General features: G+C 44.3%; 1 protein-coding gene across 2 annotated transcripts in view; it reads left to right on the top strand.

Moving 5' to 3' along the window:
• Window positions 1-12,204, top strand: part of EPHB1 (EPH receptor B1) — a 434,861-nt gene that overhangs the window by 190,789 nt on the left and 231,868 nt on the right. The window lies entirely within an intron of this gene.

Here is a 12,204-nt window from a genome sequence, read left to right as displayed (position 1 = left end):
GCCTCGGGGTTATCCTTGACACTGATCTCTCTTTCAAACCACATATGCAAGCCCTTTCCGCTTCCTGCCGACTTCAACTCAAAAATATTTCATGGATCCATACATTCCTCAACCAAGGAGCTGCAAAAACCCTAGTCCATGCCCTTATCTTCTCCCGCCTTGACTACTGCAACCTCCTGCTCTGTGGCCTCCCCTCCAACACTCTCTCACCCCTCCAATCTATTCTTAACTCTGCTGCCCGACTAATCCACCTGTCACCCCGCTATTCCCCGGCCTCTCCCCTCTGTCAATCCCTGCACTGGCTCCCCATTACCCAAAGACTCCAGTTTAAAACCCTAACCATGACACACAAAGCCATCCACAACCTGAGTCCTCCGTACATCTGTGACCTAGTCTCCCGGTACTTACCCGCATGAAACCTCCGATCCTCACAAGATCTCCTTCTGTACTCCCCTCTTATCTCCTCTTCCCAAAATCGCAAACAAGATTTCTCCCGTTCATCCCCTCTACTCTGGAACTCTCTACCGCAACATATCAGACTCTCGCCTACCATGGAAACCTTCAAAAAGAACTTGAAGACTTACCTCTTCCGACAAGCCCACAACCTGCAGTAACCACCAATCCACCAAACCGCTGCACAACCAGCTCTACCCTCGCCTACTGTATCCTCACCCATCCCATTGTAGATTGTGAGCCCTCGCGGGCAGGGTCCTCTCTCATCCTGTACCAGTCGTGACTTGTATTGTTTAAGATTACTGTACTTGTATGTATTATGTATACCCCTCCTCACATGTAAAGCGCCATGGAATAAATGGCGCTATAATAATAAACAATAATAATAATTATAAAGTAGTGGACAACCTCTTTAAAAATAGCACCGAGGCTGATGTACCATTTATTTTTATTAAACTTAAAAAAAAAAACAGTTCAAAGACTTGAATTCCCCATCCTGTTTTAGATTCAACATCCTCTGCTGATTAATTAATTACAAAATATCTATAGTTGTTGGAGCTATGTCTTTTGTACAGCACTTCATAGTATAAAATGGTATATGTATATTTCAATTATTTTTGTGTGCGTGTGTGTGCAAGCACTACTAGGTGGCGCTTGTGAGCTTATTGCACAATGCTCAATTTATCATAGTGTTTATTAAAAGTATGCAGTGAGCTCCTGGGCTCCCTCTAGTGGTGACTGCAGTTCACCAAAATTTCATCATTTAGCACTAATCTTCCTTCCAGAGAATTTAGAGCTCTGTATCTTTAGATTAATTCAGATAAAAAAAGAAGGAAAAAAGTAATGTTCAAGGAAGGAAATTCACAGTCTGAATTAATTTGATTATATCTTATATGAATGTGCTCTATTTGAATGACAGCGAGATCATTCCTGGAGCCAAGCCCTGGCTTTACCGATGAGCATATCATTACTTAATTACCCTTTTTGCTTGTTACACAAAGCCAATAAGTTATGACAAAGAGAACAATGCGTGATGGTGCTTCAAACTATTTTCTGGAAAATACGGTCATTATCCTAACGCCCTTTACGTTTAAAAGCCAATGTGTTTCGGCTAATAGTGTATGTGAGCGTTTCATAGCCTTTAGTGCTGATGTCTATGCGCAGAATACATCCAACCTAATATCTACTAATGAGACCAGATTGGTCGTTCTTTTTTTAGATTTCGCTCTTGTGACCTTTTTTTTTGCTTCATATCAAAGCAGATAATTAAGGAGCTAAGTGTAATAATCATCCTGTGTCTTGCAAGATGATACAGTATCTTCTAGTACTAATGAAGTGAGTAGATGTCTGCAAGTCAGTTATGGTCAATGCTTAAGTTTGTGTAATGCGTGAACGTTCAATGTGGCACTCAGATAGTGTGGACATGGCCTGAGATGAGACAAATCTTACAGGATTGGATTACTGACACAAAGGCAATATATGTACTTTTATAAAGCACCAAATTGTACCCTAAAAGCACTGCTTAAAGAAGCACTCCCATTAATTTTTTTATTTTCTAATTATATTGCCATCACCATATTATATAGCACTGTGTACTTACAATTGCTTTTTTTTGCCTTTCTACCCAGCTAATTCTTCTCTTTTACATTAGGTCTATGACATCACGTAATTATAAACTGACTAGCTGAATCCTTCCAAGCTCTACGTAAAAACAGGAGGTCAATTTTCCCTGTATGAGTCACGAGTCACTGCAATATTCCATTGCGGGGGGGGGGGGAGAGAGGGAGCAGCTGATTCAGGAGTTGAAGAAGGGAATGATAAATGCAGGGGCAAGACTTCCTGTTTCTACACAGAGTGCAGAAAAGAGAAGAATTAGGTGGGTAGAAAGGCAAAAAGAGCAATTGTGAGCATACATTGCTATATAATATGATGATTGTGATTTATTAAGAGGGTAAAAACTTTAATTGGAGGAGGAGGAGTGCTTCTTTAATTTGCATAGTATGGTTAGAGATTGCGCGTGTCACAATTTTTACTCTCAAAAATTCTAGAGATATTCTATACTAGTGTGCCAGGTTCAACAAGGATTCGTTTTATGACCACGTGCTTGAATTCTTGCTGTGATAAGTTAATAATAAAAATAAAGTTGCAATGAACCCAATATCCAAACATCACTCTACGAAAGTCTATGTCAAAAAGTTGCATCAAAGTTTAGAACGTGTGCAAATTGCCTCTTCAGAGAATAAATGTCATGGTATGCCTAGGTTACTTTAGGCTAAAACCCCGGGACCCCTGCAGTGTCCCTCAGACTAGGGAAAACCCTGTCTGTCCCTCAACCCAGGGTTTACACTGAAGGTGTGCCTGCCTGGGCCTCCACCCTGTCCCTGTCTCCTGTCCAGCCCTAAGCTGAACCCACCACCCTCCACCCAGTGAGGGGACCAGACACCAGACCCCACAAATACGTATGGACAGGGGTAAAAGAAACACCACACCGTTAATACACAAGGGAATACAATAATGTGCAAGGGCAACCAAATATATATATATAACAGATAGGAGAAAGAACAACTGAGAGATATACTGCACCAGATATCAGACGCTCCAAAACCACCACTGCTGACCGGTATTGCTAGCACTAGGCAAAAGCTATAGTCGGCGACGCCCATAGTCAGGACGGACTATTTAAAGACCAAGGGCGTGGCCCAGCCCTCAGCCAGCATGACAACCTGGTTAACCCTATCCCGACTGGAACAGAATACCCAACAAAGTCCCTGAGCATACTGTAGTGGAATAGGGTATTACCGCTGTCTGCCGGACACCCTGGTGTGAACAGTGTCCGACATGACAATACTGTAGTGGAATAGGGTATTGCCGCTGTCTGCCGGACACCCTGGTGTGAACAGTGTCCGACATGACAATAAGAGGACTGGAACTCTAGTGCCACCTATTGGAAGTAGGAACCCTAAAAGTCAATGGCGAGCTTTGCCGCATGATTTAGGATAAAATCCAAACCAGAATCTCAATTTGCAGACACGGTGCTTCGGGGTGCTGCCCTTCAGCAGTGCAAAGTGTGAGATCTGGTTTGGCTAGGTGAGAGGCCTCTGACCAGGATTCAACTGTAACGTTTCACCTTCTGGAGTGTGACATGCCATGCCTGGCTTGCCAATGTGAGGAGACTTGCAATGCTATTCTGGGAAATTAAGTATGCTAATGAATCTTGAGAGAAGAAGAGGACTAGAACTGTGGTGCCACCTCTTAGAAGTAGAAATCATTAAAACATATTACCAACTTTATTTGAACATCTAGAGAAAATGGGAGACCTTCAAAACTCATGGAGGCGTTGGAAAATCTTCCAGGTGCCAAAGAGATCCTAAAATCTTTTGAAAAACAGAACTTCCAAAAGATTTCTTGTGCATGACACCGGCATCCTTCATGTAGACAGAAGACCAGTGTCCAAACAGACATTGAAAGGGCATGGAAGACGTAGCAGAGAGTAGAGAAGGGGTATGGCCTGAAAAAAGTGCACGGCTCACAGAAATCTTTTCAATCTCATTTTTCCCTTTATCAGTGACATCCTTCAAGTATGATAAATAATAAGTCATATTTGCATTCCATATTAATCTTCTCCAGAACTGGAGTTATTTTACAACTTTACAGCTCTACCCAGAGTATCTCCCTCTACATCATGGGTGCACAACCATTAAAGAGGTGCTCCAGTTTTTCAAACCTCCAGGTTTGTGGAAAATGGATGTCCATGGCTTCTCCATTGGTTCCCTGCAAAGAAAAAAATTTGAGGTAACCACACATAAGCATGAGCTAAAGCTAATTACACTGGAAAATGATCGTGAACGAGCGTTCTTAAAGGGGTTTTCCAGGAATAGAGAAAGAAAAAAACTAAAGTAAATGTCATTATGAATAAATTCTTAAATGCTTTTCATGGGCAAATGACAATTATTTTGTCTAGGGAAGTAATCACTATATAACTAAGATGGCCACCACCTTGTCAAATAGGCAGAAACCTGTCCTAGAATGTTAGGAGAGATGCTTGGGAGCATGTGCAGTAAGAAGCTCAACATTCCGAGACAGATGTCTGCCGCTGTAACAAGTCGGCAGCCATTTTTTTTATTACATAACTATTGCTTCTCTAGGCAAAACTATTGCAATTTGTTAATTAAAAATATTTAGGAATGTATGTACCGTATAATGACGTTTCCTTTAGTGCTTTCATTTTTGTTCTATTCCCAGAGAACCCCTTTAAAAAGGCTTGTTTCACAATAATCATTCAGTGTAAACAGGTTTCAGATCCCCTGATGAGCGAGTAAAATGCTCATTCATCCGGTGAAATCATCTTTTTTTTACAGCTCAAAAGAGGATCTTTTCCGGTGGTGCTTTGTCCTGTGTAAACAGTACTCACGTTTCCGGGAACTGTGGCAGTCTATGAGCACTGAACCATGTACTACAGATCGTTTAGTCCACATCATTTACCGTGGTATGCCTGCATAAGCAGGTTATTAAATGACCGCCAATCTGTAAATGTTTCCGATCGCTGATGGTTTTGTGCCGTCATTCGGCCCATGTCAACGGACCTTAAATCCATTGCAATCGATAAAAGTTATAAAATGAGCCAAATCAGTGGTGGACACAGATGGAAAAGGGGCCCTGTGTAAGAACAGTATATGGGCCCCATACAGTCGCATAGTTCTGTATATGACAGAAGATGTTTACTGCTTTGGAGATGGAAACGAGTCCTCTTACCTCTTGGGCCCCTGTATGGCAACACTGGCTGCACCCGAATGTTTCCCATCACTCGTAAACTACAATGGAAGGAGAAATATTCATGCACAACCATCACTTCTACTCTGGAGAACTACCTACAAGAATCCCAAATAGGTTGGTTCCAGAGATAGCCAGGGGCCACACAGAAAGGCGACATGGGCCATAGATTGTGCGCCCCTGATCCAGAGGGCCCTGTGGTAAGCGCTTCCTCTGCTCATATTGGACTTAGTTCTTGTTTCTGTAGAGTACTGTATTACAGGCTTATTCACACCTTGAAGCATTACTCTACAACACGGCATGCTATGGCACACGCATGATTTATTTCAGTATGAATTAGACAGAAAAATAACCATCTGTATTAAATTGGGGCCATAGAGAAATATAGAAGAGGGCTGTGTGTGCCATGGTATGGCATCTTACAATTCAGAGGTTGGAGAAAGGGCCGGATAAAGGTATGAGAGAGCTCATTGTTAAGCGGTGTTGGCTCTGTCACTATATAAATAACCGAGACAATAAAGGGCCTTTATCATAAGTCTTCATATTAGCAACAGCTCTATGTGTATATTCCTGTTTCATCACTGCATAAAGGAGAATTTAAATTACTTTTCCATTTAAAACAAGGTCGATGGACAATAAAGCCCTTGTTGTAAATGATAAGAATATCACTAAATTACTAAGGACGTCTATGACCATCTAGAGGCCAGAAGCTGTAAGAGGAATGCATTTCTATAGGTCAAAGGAATAATTGATGTAGTAATTTATACCAGTATAATCTCCATAATAATGCACTAGTACGGGTACTTTAATGGTTGTAATAAACAAGCCTCACCTAATGCTGATGTGATGAATCCAGGACTTATCGATTCCAAGAAATCTATCTTTATTGGATTGTTGTGCCCGGGAATTGAGAAATATATATATATTAGCTGAAGAGCCCGGCGCAGTCCGGGCATAGTAACTAACTGGTTAGTTATAGCAAATTATAATTATCCTTCATCTCATAGTCCCGTGCCCATGTACCCATTATACATATCCATGATCCCATAGGCCCGTGCCCATATACTCATCATACATATTCGCCATCCCATAGTTGAGTGCCCATATACCCATCACACATCCTCCATCCCATAGTCCCATGCCCATTTACCCATCACACATCCTACATCCCATAGTCCCGTGCCTATATACCCATCATACATATCCTCCATCCCATAGTCCCGTGCCTATATACCCATCATACATATCCGCCATCCCATAGTCCAGTGCCCATATACCCGTCATACATATCCGCCATCCCATAGTCCCGTGCCCATATACCCATCATACATATCCTCCATCCCATAGTCCAGTGCCCATATACCCATCACACATCCTCCATCCCATAGTCAACCATTATGACATCATAATGAGCGGCGGGGCTTGCAACCTATGATGATATCAGCGTCGCCATGGCAACCATTATGACATCATAATGAGGGGCGGGGCTTGATACACACACACTTTTTCCCCATTACGTAGATAGGGGCAAAATTGTTTGGTGAATTGGAATGCGCGTGGTTAAAATTTCACCTCACAACGTAGCCTAGGACACTCTCGGGGTCCAGACGTGTGACTGTGCCAAATTTTGTGGCTGTAGCTGCAACGGTGCGGATGCCAATCCCGGACATACACACACTTGAGCTTTATATATTAGATATATCAGACAGAAGTGGGATTATCAAACATTGCAGAGTATCAATGCTCATTAGCTCTGCCAGTTAAAGAGGACCTTTTGCCAGTTTGAGCATGTTAAACTTGCCAATGTTAGGCGTCAGGTTTCTTCCCCTGCACAGGAGGAATCCCGAGCCTTGCCTCCTGCGGTCTCCCATCCAGTCGCGACCGCAGAGGAGGCTGCTCAGCAGAAACGTTGATCCCAGCGTCTTGCTCAGGCTAGTGCTGTCAGATTGGTTGCTGCTGCTACCTCTGGTCCAGCTATAGCAATCCGCACTAGCCAGCAGGAAGCAGCTCCTGGGACTAAGTCCTTCTTTCAGCTTACTGAGCATGCCCATGGGACACCTCTCATTGGAGGTCGGGGGTCACATGCTCAGGTCCTATTGCTGCTCCAGTTGGACCACTAGGAAGGTCCTGGAAGGCTGCAACTATAAATGGTTCGCATGGCCACCTGGCCATGCTCTAGGGTAGACCATGAGGTGTGTGTTTTGTATGAATGTATGATTGTCTCTGGTGAATGACTCCTTATGAAACACCTACCCTTGGTATACATGTATTGTTCAGCCCTGCCAGATGGCGCTGAGGCTAATAGTGCAGGTAGAGGACAGAGTCAGTTCTAGCGACTGCGACAAGTAGTGGCATTGCCTATGCGCCACTGTGCACTTTGTCTGCACAAGACACTACAGTACTGCGTCTACAGCAGCGTCCCTCAGAGCAGCGCAGTGCACAAATAGTGCGCTTTCCTTGCCCTAGCTTAGGGTGGTTAGTGGCGTCCAGCAGAGCGGCACTGCACGCACATAGTGCAGTGTATCTTCTATTAGTTTTTCCCTGGCACCGCAGTTGCGGCGCCGAAAGCTAGTGGGTCTAGAGGGACTCTAACCCCGTGTCCTTGGGACAGGGTCCTGTGACCAAAACACTAGTGTTCATTCTGCGGTATTGCGGCCCTGTGACGCAACAGGGTTCGCCTCCTACATACCAGGTGAAGTTAACCCAGTGTGTTTGTTATACCGCCATTTGTGTCCGTCATTACCGAGCAGCAGTTAACATCTCTGCACGGTGGACCCCGGGCTATACCACCTTCTTATTACTTGGTGCATTCCACTAGCCCTAACAGCCACGTCATGCAATAGTGGCTGCAGAGCTGAATAAAACATAGTTTTTATTTTTTAATTTCTCCTCTCTGTTGTGAAGATGTTATCTTGTAAAGTTTAGTTTATAATTTATGTTACGACCAAGGGGGCGTTACCAGATATTTTTCTCTGGGGGTGTGCACTTCTACCCTCTCTTGCATGACATTGACCAATAGTATGCAAGCAGCAACACAGAGGGGAAAAAAGAACACGCCCTCCACTCTTCACTGATCTCTGCAACTACTGAGATATAGCAGAGCTGAGTTATGTATCGTTACAAACACATTCAGATCTCGTGTTACGGCAATTACTATAGGGGGAGGGTGAGAGCTGACAGCACTGTGATGTGATATCTGGAAGGGTTTGAAATTATACATAACTCAGCTCTGCTGTATAATTAAACCAGGGGTCCCTATCCTGTGGCTCTGAAGCCACATGTGGCTCACAGAGGCATGTGTGGCTCGCTATCTACCAGCTTGATGCAATAGCACTTGGTTTACCAAACAACTATGAAGAAAAGGTCTTCAGATGGTGACTTTTGTGAGAAGCCCTGCACATAGTAGCAAATTTGGATGTGTGTATACTGGTGGGGATAAATATAGTAAACTGGAGGTCGGATGATACTACCAGTTAGGCTGGGGTCACATTTGCAACTGCAATGCGAGAAACTTGCATCAATACCCGGCACTGCCGCCGGCACTCGAGACCGGAGTGTGCGGCTGCATGTATTTCTATGCAGCTGAACGCTCCGGTCCCGAGTGTCGGAGGGGGTGCCGGGTATTGATGCAAGAGACTCGTGCAAGTTTCTCGCATTGCAGTTGCAAGTGTGACCCCGGCCTTAGAGTGGTGCTTGAAACTGTATGCTGTAGTATGGTGAATGCGCATGATGCAAGAATACCAAAAGGGAGTAAAGTGGAAACCTCTGGATGTAATTATTCTGCCAATAAAGGGAGGGGGGCACAAGGTTTCGGTGTGCTATCTGTGGGGAAGCTTTGGCTGCCATATCAGGACTGTGAGATTTGTGGTGTCACTATGGTGTAAGAGGTAGGGATCCCACGACCATTTAACAGACCTGAATGCGGTCCTCAATGTAAGCGAGGTTGGTCACCACTGATCTACGTGGACCGGTAGCTGCAGAGATCAGCGAGCAGGGCACGTTGGTCTTTTACACCAGTTTTCTGGCATAAGCGTTTTGATGCAGTGAATAGGGGATCACTATGGAAAAATCTGTCTGTGGGGGAGGGGACTTTACACACCTGTCCACCTGCACTCAGTATGGTAAGTTGTGCCCATTGCAGGGGTGGACATACTTGTACCATTGGTGCAACCTCCAAAGCAGGAGGAATTGTGTATGAGCTGTTGGACTGCAAAGGACACAAGCATTGTTCTTGCACAGGCGCCCTCTGTACTGTCTGTCTCCATTTTTGGCACTTTTCTATACCCTTTATGCACCAGGTGGCACCATACTATATAAATAAATGTCAGAACTTTTTACAGAATCGTTGTTTTTTTTTAGTGAGTCCATAAAGGGCAAATCAGGAACGGCATTTTAGAGGCAGGTAGTTGGGCTTTGGCAAATTAGTTTATGGCAATTTATTATATTCATTTGAAACATTTATGCATTAAAGAAAATATAAAAAAAAATGCTGGTGATAATTAGGGAAGCATCTGATTCATTACGGGATGTGCCGCAAGGCCAAGTGCTTAATTTTGGTAATCGTTTAATGCGCCTTGATATTATTATTGACGGTCGCATTTGCTGCGATTGCCAGGACTAATGTTGGTGGGAATGAAGACTTCCGCCTCCGCCGCCGCCTCTCCACACGCACCTTATCCTCCTTCATCTCCTGTTTATTTCATTATCAGAACAATAACATTGCTTTTTTAAGATGAGGTTTTAATTAGTTGCTGCGGTGACTTCCTCCCCGGAGCTTGCGGAGCGCAAATTTCTAAAGTACCATGAAGTGCTATCCAGCCAAATTAATCTTTGTGATTAATATCACGTACCTTTGTGATGCAAGAGTAGCAGAAATGTAGATAATGAGCCGGGAGTAGACAAGATGATGCTTAGTGGGGGATCTGCTTTATGCAAAAGATAAAAAAAAAAACATGTCTAGTTCTCAGAAGACGAGCTATGCTGGCGAGGAGCAGAGTGCTGCAGAAGGAGAATTCTCCATAGAGATAAAATGCAGAGCTCTTACCAGACAAAAGGTAATTTTACATGCAAAATCGTAACGGTTTGCGCTTCCCTGGCTGCCGTTTCACTTGACGCTTTAAAAGCCTCAGACTCCATTTTAATATGGCACTGTATTCTGGAAAACCATCTGTCTGACATAGCTTCACTGATTTACATTGCGGTAGCGTTTTACGCTTTGGATCTACGTCCTGTTACATAAAGTAATTCTCCCATCATGTCGCTTCTGAGCCAACCTCTGTCATATTTACTATGGGAAGTACTTGGCCGGGCACTGGAGTGTGATTCCATCCTGCCAGGGATGGCTTGGCATGTTCAGGGTGCTGTTACTTTAAGATAAGAGAAATGAAGCTGCCCATGATGGGGTTAGAAGACAGAAGCAGCAGGGACAATGCCTGGGATGGGTTAGTTGGGGGGGGGGTTTATTGGTGAGGTCAAGCAGTAGTTTTGCTCCCTGCTGTATACGACTTGGTCCCCTGCCCGTACCCATAATTGAATAGTAACATTAATAAATAGGACAAGCGAAGATAAAGAGCTTTGTACTATATCTTAGCAGAAAAATATGCCTCTTTCTCCACTTATCAGTCTTCCTTTTGTCTTCTGTACTCATCATTCTCTCTCAAAAACTGCTAAGAATCTGTCTACAAATCTGTCTTCAGTGACTGTAAAAACCTATGTAGAGGAGAGAAAGGAAAACTGCTAAAAAATACCGGATGCAAGTCACATAAAATGGCCAGGAATTAGCATAATTCCTCATGCACACACGACAGCTTATTCTTTAAGTTGTTTTTTTTCCACATTCAAGAGGTTTTAGAGGACTTTAATATCATGGAGCTATTTGAGAATGGTGCTGCGACGTCCATTGACTTGTTTAGAATATCATGCAGTACCACTCTCCACCACTACACAATGTACGGAGCTGTGTCACTTCCTGTATTCCACAGCCCCTTCAATCGGCTGATCCAGACGTCGGATTTGCGGCACCAAACAACTGATTATCGGGAGCGCTCCAGGTATCCTGGTTCCCAATGCAGCTAATCAGATTAGTACTTATCCGAAGCTATTCGATCATCCCTAGTTATGACGAGTAATCACTAACTTTCTGTTAGGAACGGCGGAACGCACTAAATAAAAAAACTAATAAAGTGCGTTCGCCGCTCGGGGTCCACCATGCAGTTGGTGATATAACCGCTGCTAAGTGGTGGCAGGAGCAATATGGCAGAGGTGCGCACGGGGTTAAACTTCACCCAGGTGCGCAGAGCAATCTCTGTTGAGTCACAGAGATGCCAAACACAAGACAAATACAATAGGGCTGAGCCTGTTAAAGTCACAGTGCTCAGGATAGTTGCACACACGGTATCAGGTCACAGGAGCAGAGCCAAGGACAGCGGGACTGTGTCCCTCTAGACCTACCGTGTGTGCGACGTCACAACTGCGGACGCCAAGGAGGGCTTCTACTGCAGCGCGGCGCAGGACACTGCCGCTACACAACAATGCTAGTACGCAAGCGCAATGTCGGACGCTAGCAACTGTGGATGATGAAGCAGAGACGCACTAGCGCTGGTACTAAACTCAATCCCTAACCACAAACGTAATATCAGAGGGAAGGGGTTTCAAATGAGTCATTCACCAGAATCATGCATCCATCTTCATTCACACAGCAGCAAGTATGACTATACTAGCGCATGGCGGAACAGCCATGCACGCCTTTTATAGCAGCCGGGACCTTCCGGAAGCCTCCAGATCTCCGAGCTGGACCAATGAGATCTGAAGCAGGACCTGAGCACATGACTCCCGATCTCCAATGGGAGATCGTGTCATGAGCATGCTCAGAAGATGGACAGAAGGACTTAGCCTCTGGAAAGATTTGCTGCAAGGCAATCTCCTCTGCAATCTCCTCTGCAGTAGATAAACAGCAGGAAACTGCAGAATGTGAGGGTCTGG

This window comes from Dendrobates tinctorius, unplaced genomic scaffold (assembly GCF_039654945.1).
Source record: "Dendrobates tinctorius isolate UK_male_01 unplaced genomic scaffold, ASM3965494v1 ptg000049l, whole genome shotgun sequence".
Classification (NCBI taxonomy): Eukaryota; Metazoa; Chordata; class Amphibia; order Anura; family Dendrobatidae; genus Dendrobates; species Dendrobates tinctorius.
Note: the sequence above shows the minus strand (reverse complement) of the source record. Positions and strands in the feature narration are given on the sequence as shown.